General features: G+C 43.7%; 1 non-coding gene across 1 annotated transcript; it reads right to left on the reverse strand.

The window, feature by feature from the left end:
• Nucleotides 1–3511: 3511 nt before the first annotated feature.
• On the reverse strand, nucleotides 3512–3630 carry LOC114429940 (5S ribosomal RNA). Its single transcript, XR_003669967.1, has one exon. It is a non-coding gene; the product is annotated as a 5S ribosomal RNA (ribosomal RNA).
• Between the last annotated feature and the right edge of the window lie 8497 nt (nucleotides 3631–12127).

Consider the following 12127-nt stretch of genomic DNA (forward strand, 5'->3'; position numbering starts at 1 on the left):
TAAATGTTTGGCTGAGCAGGAGTCCTTGGTGCTGCTGGACTGGATGATGCCACGGTGAAGACCTTGGAGTCCTCTGGCTGTGAGTGGGACATCATCTGGGGGAGGGGGGTGTCTGTCTCCTCTGTCCACCACATCGTCCATCAGGGTTTGCAGAGCTGACGATCGGCGGCTGCCATGTTACTAAAGATGTTTTTAAAAAGGGCAAAAATAAAAATAATAACTTCAACAGAGCGGCTTCCAACGCAGCTTAAAATATGAAAAGCTATAAAATCTGTATCCTCACCCTCCAAAGGTGATGATGGTCAGTACACCTCCTCCAGGACAGACAGCTGGTCCTGCAGGGAGCCCCACTCTCCTCCACCCAGCAGTAATTCTCTGGTGCAGTGACAGACCTGATGCTTAATGACACATTAAAGCAGTGGTTTCAGGGTTATTTGCAGGGTTCTTACACATGTAGCTATTTATTTAAAGTATTAAAATTACAAACAGACCCTGTATCAAGTCTTACAATTGAATCAAATATAAATTACATTTAATCATATTTGTCTATCTACTGGTTATATATCTAGCGTTTGCTCAGTAACTGGTATATTAATTATGATCAATAATATGGTTAAACAGCAGCTTACCGTCACCTCCCCACTGCGCAGCCTGAAGAAAATGAGCCGTCACCGGTTTTGCTGCCGCTGGAGCCGCCTCTCCTCTTCCTCCAACAACAAATAAATATATTAAAAAGTTCCAAATGTCTAAATCCACACTGTTGTCCCGCTTGTTGTGTGTCCGTGTTGTGTCGCTGTCGCTGCTTTTGTTTTTCCCGGGGCAAAATTTATGACGTCGCGCCACAATCAGGAAGTGCTTTGAAGGCCAGACTGTCCCATTTACCAACGGTGGAGGATCCTCCGGAGGATCCTCAGGAGGACGCGGCCTCCTGAGACCGCGTAGGCTGCGTCCTCCGAAGGATGCAGACCCTGAATTGGGACACAGCCAAAGTTCGGCCCGGGCCCTGTGCACAGGAGTGCGGATCAGCGGGCGGTCAGAGACAAAAAATGACGTCATTTTGTGGGCGTAACGTCTGCAGGGGGGGAAAATGTCTTTGTCTCGCGGAGTATGGATCCAGCTTAAGCTGGCTGCCGAACTGTTGCGCCCGGAGGGTTTTTCTGGGGTACCGGTAGCGCACTGGGATTTAATAATTTTTTTTATTTTATTTTATTTTATTTTTTTCGTGCCCCTGGTACTGTGCTGGAGCTCCAATGTGAGGGCCACAGGGCCTAATGCTTGTTGTGTGTTTGTTCCACTATGTTTGCAGGTTTCCATCAGGGGGGCGCTGCGTTGATTGCAGAGACAAAACACCTGGCCAGTGTTCTGAATGAAGTATTTAGCTCCACTTGATCCTGCACTGCAGTCTCTTCTCTTCTCCTGCATTCATCACCTGCCAAATTGGAGGGGGCCGTCCAATCGGTTGTGGTAAGGTGAATTTTGCTGTCTTTAGACAATTTTTGTCATGCGTCCTTTTTCCAGTTTACTGTCGGCGTTGCAGGTCCAGTGCAGCGAATTTGGTTGATTGCAGCGGTTAGGGTTAGGGTTAGGGTTAGGGATTTCCCATTCAAAGTCAATGGAAATTGGATGCATTCCATATTTCCACATTCCAACTACAAATTTCCAAAATTTTTCCCATTGACTAGTATTGAAACCGGAATCTGGCAGTCAAAATCTGGGTGCAAAATGTGGAATTTGAACTTGACCACTAGATGGCAGGCAGGCTCCACCATTCCAACTTTCCAACTCCCATTCAAGTGAATGGGCTCATGTAAAAGAATATGAAGATGGATGGCGATCACAAAATGGCGGACAATGGCATATATAGGAAAATGGATGGTGATTCCAAAATGGCGGACATGATCGCAAAATGGCGGAAATGACCGCAAAATGGCGGAAATGACCACAAAATGGCTCTGCGCTCGCCATTAATACACGTAAACAGCTCAAACACCTATATACTTGCTCCAAATGGCTTCAAACGTTCTGCACATGGTCAGAGCACCGCCCTGAACGTCTCTATGTCATCATCGGGCTGCCCGTGGCGGTGGCGATCGTTCGCCATGAAACATCAAATGCTTATAACTTCGCCATACATGGTCCTATCGTCCTCAAATTTTTTTTATGTCATAACACTCTGCCCCCGGACATGTCTGCATGCTCATGACTCACCTGCACAGCGCCACCTACAGGAAACCGGAAGTTAGTGCTTTTTTGACAGTTTTTATGTATGAATCACATTTTTTTTGGATGCTTGGTGCACAGACTGGTCTCCACTGTTCCCTATGATGTCCGACTCAACCTAGTGGACACATACAGAACTACAGAAGGTTATAACTCCAGCACAGATGCTCCTAAAATTCTCAAATTTTTTACAGGGGATACAGACCCAACCCTCACCATGTGTGGACATCTGCGGACAGCGCCACCTACAGGAAACCGGGAGTAAGTGCTTTTTTGACCGTTTCTATGTATGAATCACATGCTTTGGGATGCTTGATGCACAGACAGGTCTCCAGTATTCCCAATGATGTCTGAATCAGCCTAGTGGACACATACGGTACTACAGAAGGTTATAACTCCAGCACAGATGCTCCTAAAATTCTCAGATTTTTTACAACATGTATGTAAACATAAAGCAGCAGAGCCCAAAGAGCTCGAGCTGCAGAGTAAACAGAGGGAGGAGGAGGCAGATCCCCGAACATGAACCAGAGACAGTGGTCACTGACAAAGGCTTTACTGCAAAACACTCATGAATATCCAGGTAGATGACTTAAAAAAGTGAAGGTTTAGATTGAGTAATCTGCAGCATGAATTAATGGTGTCTTTCTGAGTGCTGTGATAAGACATGCAATTTTAGCAGAATGGCTGAACAGTCATCACATCACCAGCTGAAATAAATCTCGTTTTTCTCAAATTCCAAAATATATCTAATAATGTAATTATATAAGTTTATATAATGATATGTATTTCAGTATGATTAATATAATTAGGCTTTGGTGATAACTGTTGAAGGATCTTTATTCTTCATATTTAGGCTACATGCAGATAGGTGTTAAACTTTTATAAATGTATCTTAGTCATGCTGTTTCACCTACATGATTCACAAAGAGCCATGGCTGTCACAAGGAGCATTGCTGACATGATTGTGAAGTTAAAATATCAAACTTATACAGTTCTGCACTTTTGTTTGCAGCTTGATTTACTTAACAAATGTTTCTTGTGTATTATTACTCTGCTAATCACGATAATCTATTTAAAGGAAAAAAAGAAGGCAAAAAAATAATTATTTATGATCATGAAATCGGTATCGGTGATACTGGCCCTGTATTTACTTGGTATCGGATCGATACTGAAATCTTCAGTATCGCCCACCCCTACAGCGCACACCAAGTGAACAAACAGGACAGTGTCAAAACAGGAAGTGACGCAATACGTTACCAGACGCAGTCCTCCCTTGGCCAAGGGAGGCTCAAGCTTACAGCACCTGGTATTCCCAGGCGGTCTCCCATCCAAGTACTAACCAGGCCCGACTCTGCTTAGCTTCCGAGATCAGACGAGATCGGGCGTTTCTAGAGCAGTATGGCCGTGAGCTTTAAAGAAGAAAAAGAGAAAAGACCATGTTTCACCTCTTTCTGAGCCTCGTTAGTGCAGTAGGCAGCGAGTCAGTCTCATCATCTGAAGATTGTGACTTCAACCCTCACAAGGGGCACTTGTTTTAGAGCCAGAATACAGATTACAAAGAGCACACTGTATGTTTACATGTCATCCAGGTCATGTTCATAGAGACCACTGAAGCGAGGCGTCTGGACTTGTAGAGTTTTCTTGAAGACGTTTCTCTGCTCCTCCAAGCAGCTTCATCAGTTCTACCTGTTGGTGGGAAACATGCTTTATATGTGGAGGAGGACCTCAGTGGGTCTGGGTCAAACAAACAATAGCACTAAATGTGTCCATACTTACCTGTGATGTTCTGGCTGCCTGGGCCAGGTGTGTCTAACGACTGGCTAACGCAGACCTGGGCAAAGTACGGCCCGCGGACCGTGCGCACAATAGAAGAAGAAACAGAAGAAAGAAAGAAAAGAAGAAGGCAGCAAGAGTCAGCTGTCAGCACGGCATCACCGCTAACGTTTTTCCCACCCTCGTTTCTTCTAAGCTGCAGCACTGTTTTATCCCATCTACTCTTTGGAGAGACGCGCTGTGTACACTTTAAAAATGCTGCGCGACTATGCTGAAATGTACGGTAAAGCGTGAAGAAACGCCACGGCGCATTCAGATGTTTCCGCGGAGCTGCAGCCGACATCTGCTCTTAAAAAGCTCAGACCTTGTCCAACTTTCAGAGCTTTGGGAACTCTAGGTTTGAACTCTAATGGTTTTCTTCTGTAAAAATATCTTCACATCATCTGCTGCTCTGTGCGGAGTGTGTTTCAACATACAACCAGCAACACTCAGAGTGGACCTGGACACACACAGAGGACAGAGGAGAGAGCAGTAAACACACTCTCTCTCTCTCCTCCCGTCCGCGTTCACACACATAAGCGCACATGCACGCGCACACACCGAGAGCAGCTGATCCGCCCGCTCCTCCTTTCAATGCACCATGACTGTTGAAGGAAAACACGGACCGGCGGATATGTTCACAGAGAAGACGGCCAACGTTCTTGATAATGGAACATCGCGCAGCCATTTATTAACCAGTTAGTTACCTTGGTGTAACTTTAGTAGTTCCATATATATCTGATTATAGTTTTATATGCTATTATGTGGTTAAATCACATTATTTATTTGAACCTTTATTTGACCAGAACAAGTCATTTTACAGAAGAAGAACAGGCGGACACATGAGGTCAGTGTTGAGTTCATATAGTGAAATAAAAACCTCCAGCTTCAGATGTTTGTGGAATCCATTCCTTAGATTAGAACTAAACTAGGCTCAAATTAAAGTAAGAACTTTCATTTCAGTTTGGTGAGTCATCCAGGAAACAGGAGAAAGGACAGGTCTGTCTGCGCAAACTCATTCTACTGGCCTGTAATGTATGGAGCTGAGGTGGGGGAAGGTCCAGGCAGGGTTCAAGTAAGCATGTATTTATTCATCTTATCACCCAGAACTAACTGAGGGAATTAAGATTTAACTGAATCCATTCAAAATGCTTCTTGTAGCTTTAAAACTGTCATAGATAATGCAGGTGTATATTTAACCTTTATAAACCCCAATGACCAACTCTCCGACCGATGTGACACCGAGATGCCCCCACACACTGCTTACAGTGATGAAAATGTAACAAGAGCATATTTATAAAGGTAGACACTGTGCCAGTGATCTCCAATTCAATTCATATTATTATTTATGAAAGAAATGTGGCCCTTTGCTTTTCTAATGGAAGTCTATGTGGCCCTCGCAAAAAAAGAATTGCCCACCCCTGGGCTAACGACTATGAGACTGGAGGGGGACTGGTGGACAGCCCTTTGTTCTTGCTGTGAGTCTGTGCAGACTTCCTGGAATGGATGGAATCACTGCATTGTATGTGGTAGAAAGATGATGTCTGAGGCCTCCACCTCTGTTAAGGGAAGGTTCTTCCAGCTTCACATAGATGCTTCCTTGACTCCTCTTTCAAACCACCTTTCCTCTCTGTCTAGGATGTGGACATTGTTGTCCTCAAAGGAGTGTCCTGTTTTTTGTAAATACTTGTTTTCTATAATGATTTTTCTTTAATGTTGTTAAGATTTCAAGCTGCAACTCGACACACAATAGATGACGGCGGCCACTGAGTAGGTCTCATCACAGATGTAATGGCAGCTGTTCTGTCCCTCTCCTGACGTTCTCTAGCTTGTCCACACTTTGAGCTCCGAGCATTCATGGAACGTGTGCTTGCAGCTGAGCCTCAGACCTCACCTGGCAACAAGGAATTCTATTTTCTGATTAGTCGATAGGTCGCTAAGTCCAGACAGCTATATGAGCGCACAGTAGTCGCTTTTTACTCATTTGCAGTATATTCATAGGAGTTTCTGTGCGGTGAAGCTGAATAATAATAATAACTATTTATATAGCACTTCTTTAAACACACAGTTTCAAAGTGCTGTACAATAAAATCCAAACAGGAACAACAGTGCGTGGTTAAAATACCATCCAGTCAATTCATAAAATAAGATAAGGCAGGAATTGCACAAGGTGAGTCAATAAGACATAAAACAATTTAAAATGTTAAAAGTAGAATAAAATAAAAATAAAAATAGGCCCGTAAGATAAAACCAGGGTAATAGCATAAGCAAAAAACAAATAACATACAATAATGTAAAAACGTGAATGAATGGATAAATAAACCGGTTTAGGAAAACACTAAGCGATAAAAGTGAGTTTTAAGAAGAGATTTAAAAGAAGACACTGAGTTTGCCGCCTGATATCCTCTGGCAGGGAGTTCCACAGACAGCAAATGTGCAGTCACCCTTTGTGATTAGCCGGGATTTGGGGACTGATAGGAACTTTCCAGAGGATCTCAGGCAGAGTTCAGGCTGGTGAGGGGTTAAAAGGTCCTGCATATAAGAGGGGCCGAGGCCATTTATTGCTTTAAAAACCATCAGTAAAATCTTAAATCAATTCTAAAACTCACAGGGAGCCAGTGAAGGGCAGCTAACTGGTGTTATATGGTCACTTCTCCTGGTATGAGTCAGAAGCCTTGCAGCGGCATTCTGTATTAATTGTAGTCTGTGAATGTTATGTTTACTGATACCACAGTAGAGGGCGCTGCAGTAGTGTAGCCTGGAGGAAATGAATGCATGTATAACTGTTTCAAACAGAGGTGGGGGGAGGAATGGTCGAATTTCTCTTAATTGCCTTAGCTGTGCGAAACAGGATTGTGGAATGCGGCGCTGAGGCCTAGGAGGATTCAAATTGAGTGCAGATCAGAGTCAGCTGCCAACAGAAGGTCATTTGAGACTTTTAGAAGTGCTGTCTCTGTGCTATGCATGCTCCGGAAGCCTGACTGGAATTTCTCAAAAATGTAATTGTAACACTCGACCATCATTTTACAGTCAATGTTACCACAAAAAACAAACTAGGGACGTTACCAATTTCAATTGTTTAATGAAAAGAAAAGACCAACTTGGATAACTTAAACCTCACTGTGAACCAGTGTCCTGTTAAAGGGCTTGCCCCACAAAACAATACACTCCCACAAGGAAACAAAGGTTTTTTCCAATCTAAGTATTTCTCACCCAACCAAAATTCCACCCCTTTCCCGCAAAACTTTCACCACAACAGGCAGTCCAAAAGGAGGCCGAAGGCACATCCTACCAAGAGAGAAGAAAAGGAAAAATGTCCGTTTTCTTATCCTGTGGGTGGCAATGTCCATTCCATATGAAAGGTCCCATAAATCCCAAAGTCTTTGAAAGGTAACAAAAAGAAAGTCCAAAACACAAGTTGTAGCAAAAAAACGAGTTGGGAGCTTCTCCCTCACTCACCCTGGACACCAGGGTTTCCATCCGGGCTTTGTGGTGAGGAGATTCTCTTCCCAGTCTTTATTCTCACTTAAGGTTTGGTGTTTAGCCCCTTCTCAGATGTTCAGAGTCCCTTCTTGTGTATTCGCTGGGGTCCCCTTTTCACAGAAAACCCCCGTGGGCCCTGAAGAACCACAGACTCCTTTCCTTCCTGGTTCTGGGTACTATCTCTCCCCCCTCCCAAACATTTCTCACTCGTCCTTTTTCAAAGCTAAGCCACACCCAGCTAACCGGCATGACACAGGAAACACTTCTCCCCAAACAGGAAGGAAACATACATATACACATGCACATATATTTTCTCATTTTTGTGGTGGTGCCACATAATTATTGTTCATGAAAGAAACTGGGAAGCCACAACTTTTTCTAGAATGTTAGATAGAAATGGCAGGTTAGAGATGGTCTGTAATTACTTAGAACAGCAGGATCGAGTGCAGGCTTCTTTAAGAGAGGGCAAACGATGGCATGTTTGAAAGAAGATGGGACAATGCCAGAGGAGAGAGAACCATTTACAATGGCTAGGATACTGGGACCAACCGTGTGAAGTACATCTTTTAAAAACCAAGAAGGGATGCAGTCTGAGAGGCAGGCGGTAGGCCTCAACTGCAACAATGCGTTCCAGTGAGGGGAGTGAAATCTCATGAAGCCGTTTCAGAGTGAAAGGGGTGGAGCACACAGTTTTTGGTTCCACAAAGACAGAATGGAATTGTTTGCGGATGTCACTGGTTTTAGTTGTAAAATAGTTCATCGCATTTCTCAGGAGAGGGTTCAACGGGCTCACTGGCAGGGGGACTCAGAACAGAATTGATTGTTTTAAAGAGGATTCTGGGGTTATTACTGTTAGTTGTAATGATTTTAGAGAAATGGGTATTTCTAGCTTCTTTTACAGTGTGTGGATATTTACTCATTAATTGTTTTAGGACGACCAGTGATGTGCTTTGTCTGTCTTTTTTCCATTTCCTCTCAGCTCTCCTGCGATCTCTTCTTATGTTCCTAGTCTCTTCATTTAACCAAGGCAGGACTGTGGGCTTTAAAACTTTACATCTAGCTGGAGCTATGGAGTCTAAAATGCAAGAGCTATTAAAATTACTAAGCAGCTCCTCAACTGTGCTGCCGTTTTCCTTTTCAGATTCCCAATTTTCAATAAAAGCTTGACAGAAAATCGGGGCAGAGAGTGAGCTCAGAGGGCGAGAGTGGATTTTTTGATAGGTCTATGGTCAGGAAGGAGTGGAATTTGGAACTGCGCTGTGATCAGTGACAGGAAATGGTGTTAGGGATACCTGTTCTACATCAACACAGTTTGACATCACAAGATCCAAAATGTGACCTTTGCTGCGGCTGGGGGATTTTACATGTTGGTTCAGATGAAAAGATTGTAGCAGTTTAATGAAGTCGGAGGCAAGTGGAGAAGAAGCAGGACAACAAACGTGAATGTTAAAATCCCCTAAAATGATGAGCCTGTCATATTTGACCATGATGATTGATAAAAATGTGCAAATTCCTGAATGAAACCAGAAATGAAATAAAACCAGAAACTCAACACAACAACACAGTGACAGGTCGGTCACACTGTAACTGATGCTTCACAACAAGTTGTGTAACTTCTGGTGTTTTTCTTTACAATCAGCCCTCAGGTCTCATGATCAGTGAAATATGAAGGAAGTGTCAGAACCGGTCTGACAGCTGGGTGACTCTGCACTCACACCTGTTCTATCCACTGAAATGCGTGTCTCACTCTGCAGCCCTGCAGCCACACTAGGGGTGGGCGATCAAATATCGATAGTATCGATACCAACGTTAGGATCAGTAATTACTCGATACTGATACCTGATGAGATCGATATAATCAATTTCATACAATTTCACATGTTCCAAGTAAGAAAAAACACTAACAAAAAAACACACTATACGTGTAGAAAACATATACTACATATATACTATACTACAACTAGAAGTCAATTCCAATGTATAAATTCATGATTATGGACCAGCTTGTTTGTTATATTGCTTATTTCTAGGGATGTCCCGATCAGGTTTTTTTGCCCTCGAGTCCGAGTCTGAGTCATTTGATTTTGAGTATCTGCCGATACCGAGTCCCGATCCGATACTTTCTATAAAGGCACTCATTGCGGCAAAACCTGTGTGTGTGTGTGTGTGTGTGTGTGTGTGTAGGCCTGTCACAATAACAGATTTTGCTGGGCGATTAATTGCCAAGAGAAATTATTGCGATAAGCGATAATATTGTCAAATCAATGTTCAACTAACATAATGATAATGACATATAATGCAAGTACACCCTTTCAAAGATCAATAAACTTTAATTTCTAAAGAACATTTAACATTGGAAAGGCCCCCAATCATCAACACTATTATTATTATTGTTATTATTAATGATATTAATATTATTATTATGAGTAGTGGTAGGCCTATTACCATGGCTTATCTGAGCATAGTCAATGGAGTTAAGTCAAACCAACTAGCACGTCATGAGCAACAGAGAGTCGAACAACACGCACTCTACCTGCTGCTGGGAGTGGGCTCACCTGTGCGCACATGTGTTTGTGTGCGCACGCGTTTGCGTGTGTGTATGCGCATCAGCGAATTTTAAAAACGCCACCATGTAGACAGAAACACGTAAAATAGCAGAGCTGGCACCAGAGGACTGGGCAAGAGAACTAGACTAGGTGGCGCTGCCGTGAGTGCCGCCAGTGAGAAGGCAGAGAACTTCACTCGTACAACGCGGACTCTCTTTGATGGCACGTTGTATTCATAAGCATGTTAGTCTTGTGGTGAATTGTGTCGAAGTGTTGAACCGGTGTTGAGCAGCTTCACAGCTCTCTGTGTTGCTGTAACGTCCAAGCCCTGCAGCGCTGTGACGCACCGTGGCGACGCAGACAGCGAGCTGACCGTGGTCTGCTCAGAACATCCTGTAAACGTCACACAATGAGTTAAAAAATAAGAACTACCTGTTGGTTTGACACATTTAAAGACAGAAGCCGCGGGACATTTTAAATCTGACGGCCGGACTTTGCACACTTTATACGCTACGACGCACCGAGTGACGCCTTTTGTCATCCAGGCTATTTGGCAGCGAGAGGGAGAGAGAGAGAGAGGAAAACAAACCAGCGCGCAAATGTAATTTATCGCGGCCGAAAAACTTATCGAGCCCATTTAAAGTTATCGTGCAATTAATTGATTTATTGTTTATCGACAGGCCTGTGTGTGCGTGTGCCGCCACACTGGGAGATTTCACACACGCAGCACATCGAGGTCTCGAACCAGGACCTGTCGCTCCAAAAGCAGCTGTCATACCCCTGCACTACAAGACACAGAGCCACCCTGCACAGAAGGCGTTAACTTTGACAGCCCTAAAAAATATATATCCGAGTCCTGATCGGGAGGTAATGTCCGATTCCGATCGAGTCTGAAATCACGTAATCGGGCCCGATTTCCGATCATGTGATCGGATCGGGACATCCCTACTTATTTCAGAGAGAACTGACAAAACATCAAAAACGTCGCTCTAAGGATTGGACTGATTCTGGTACCAAGCAAGAGGTCTGGTCAATCTGGTTCTGACAGCTAGAGTTCTTCAGGAGCTTTCAAGAACACTTGGAACCATGTTAGAGGTGCCAAAGTTTACTTTGACCTGTTGACCTCTGAAATCTAAAGGGCCATAACTCTGCAATACAATTGGTCAGCAATGTGGCTCTAAGTGGTCTTGAAAGCCCTTGAAGAACTCTGTCACATATGTTAGAACCAGATTTGCAGCTCCCTGTTTCAGGTCAATCCCCTGATTTGACCTGAAACTGACAAAATCCATGGAAATGCAGAATCTGGCCTCTGAGGTTTAGGGGGCTACTTGCTGTTATATGTTGTCAATAGAAGATCCAGGAACCTGCTACCAATGTGTACTGAACAGAGTTCTATTACATATATGAGCGCCAACTAGATGGCACTGACCTGGACCTAACCACCTGTCTATCTCGCGATGGCCTCAGGAAAGGCAGGTGTGCCAACAGCTACACAGCCCACACATGACAGTTGTTGAACAACCAGACCAGACCAGCTTGTGGTCAGACCACAATCAGTGTCAGTAAAACATAAACTCCGATGTAAAAGAGGGTTACATGGCATTAGTAAGGAAAGCATGTCATTGTGACCATTTGCATGTAACTTAAGTTATAAGTTACTAGGTACAGCTGAGGTACTAACTGAAGCTAACCCTAACCCTACCCTAAGAAACTGCTACTGTGAGGTGCAGGAAGCGACCTGCCACTGTGGAAACACAACTCATTTACACTAACATAAAGCAGCAGAGCACAAAGACCTCGAGCTGCAGAGGAAACAGAGGAGGAGGAAGAGACAGATCCCCAAACATGAACCAGAGACAGAGGTCACTGACAGAGGCTTTACTGCAAAACACCCATGAATATCCAGGAGAGGATTTAAAGAAGTGAAGGTTCAGACTGAATCTGCAGCATGAATTAATGGCGTCTTTCTGAGTGCAGTGATAACACATGCAGTTTGAGCAGAATGAACTGTCATCATATCACCAGCTGAAATAAATGTTGTTCCCAAATTCAAAATATATCTAATAA

Source organism: Parambassis ranga, unplaced genomic scaffold (assembly GCF_900634625.1).
Source record: "Parambassis ranga unplaced genomic scaffold, fParRan2.1 scaffold_21_arrow_ctg1, whole genome shotgun sequence".
Classification (NCBI taxonomy): domain Eukaryota; kingdom Metazoa; phylum Chordata; class Actinopteri; family Ambassidae; genus Parambassis; species Parambassis ranga.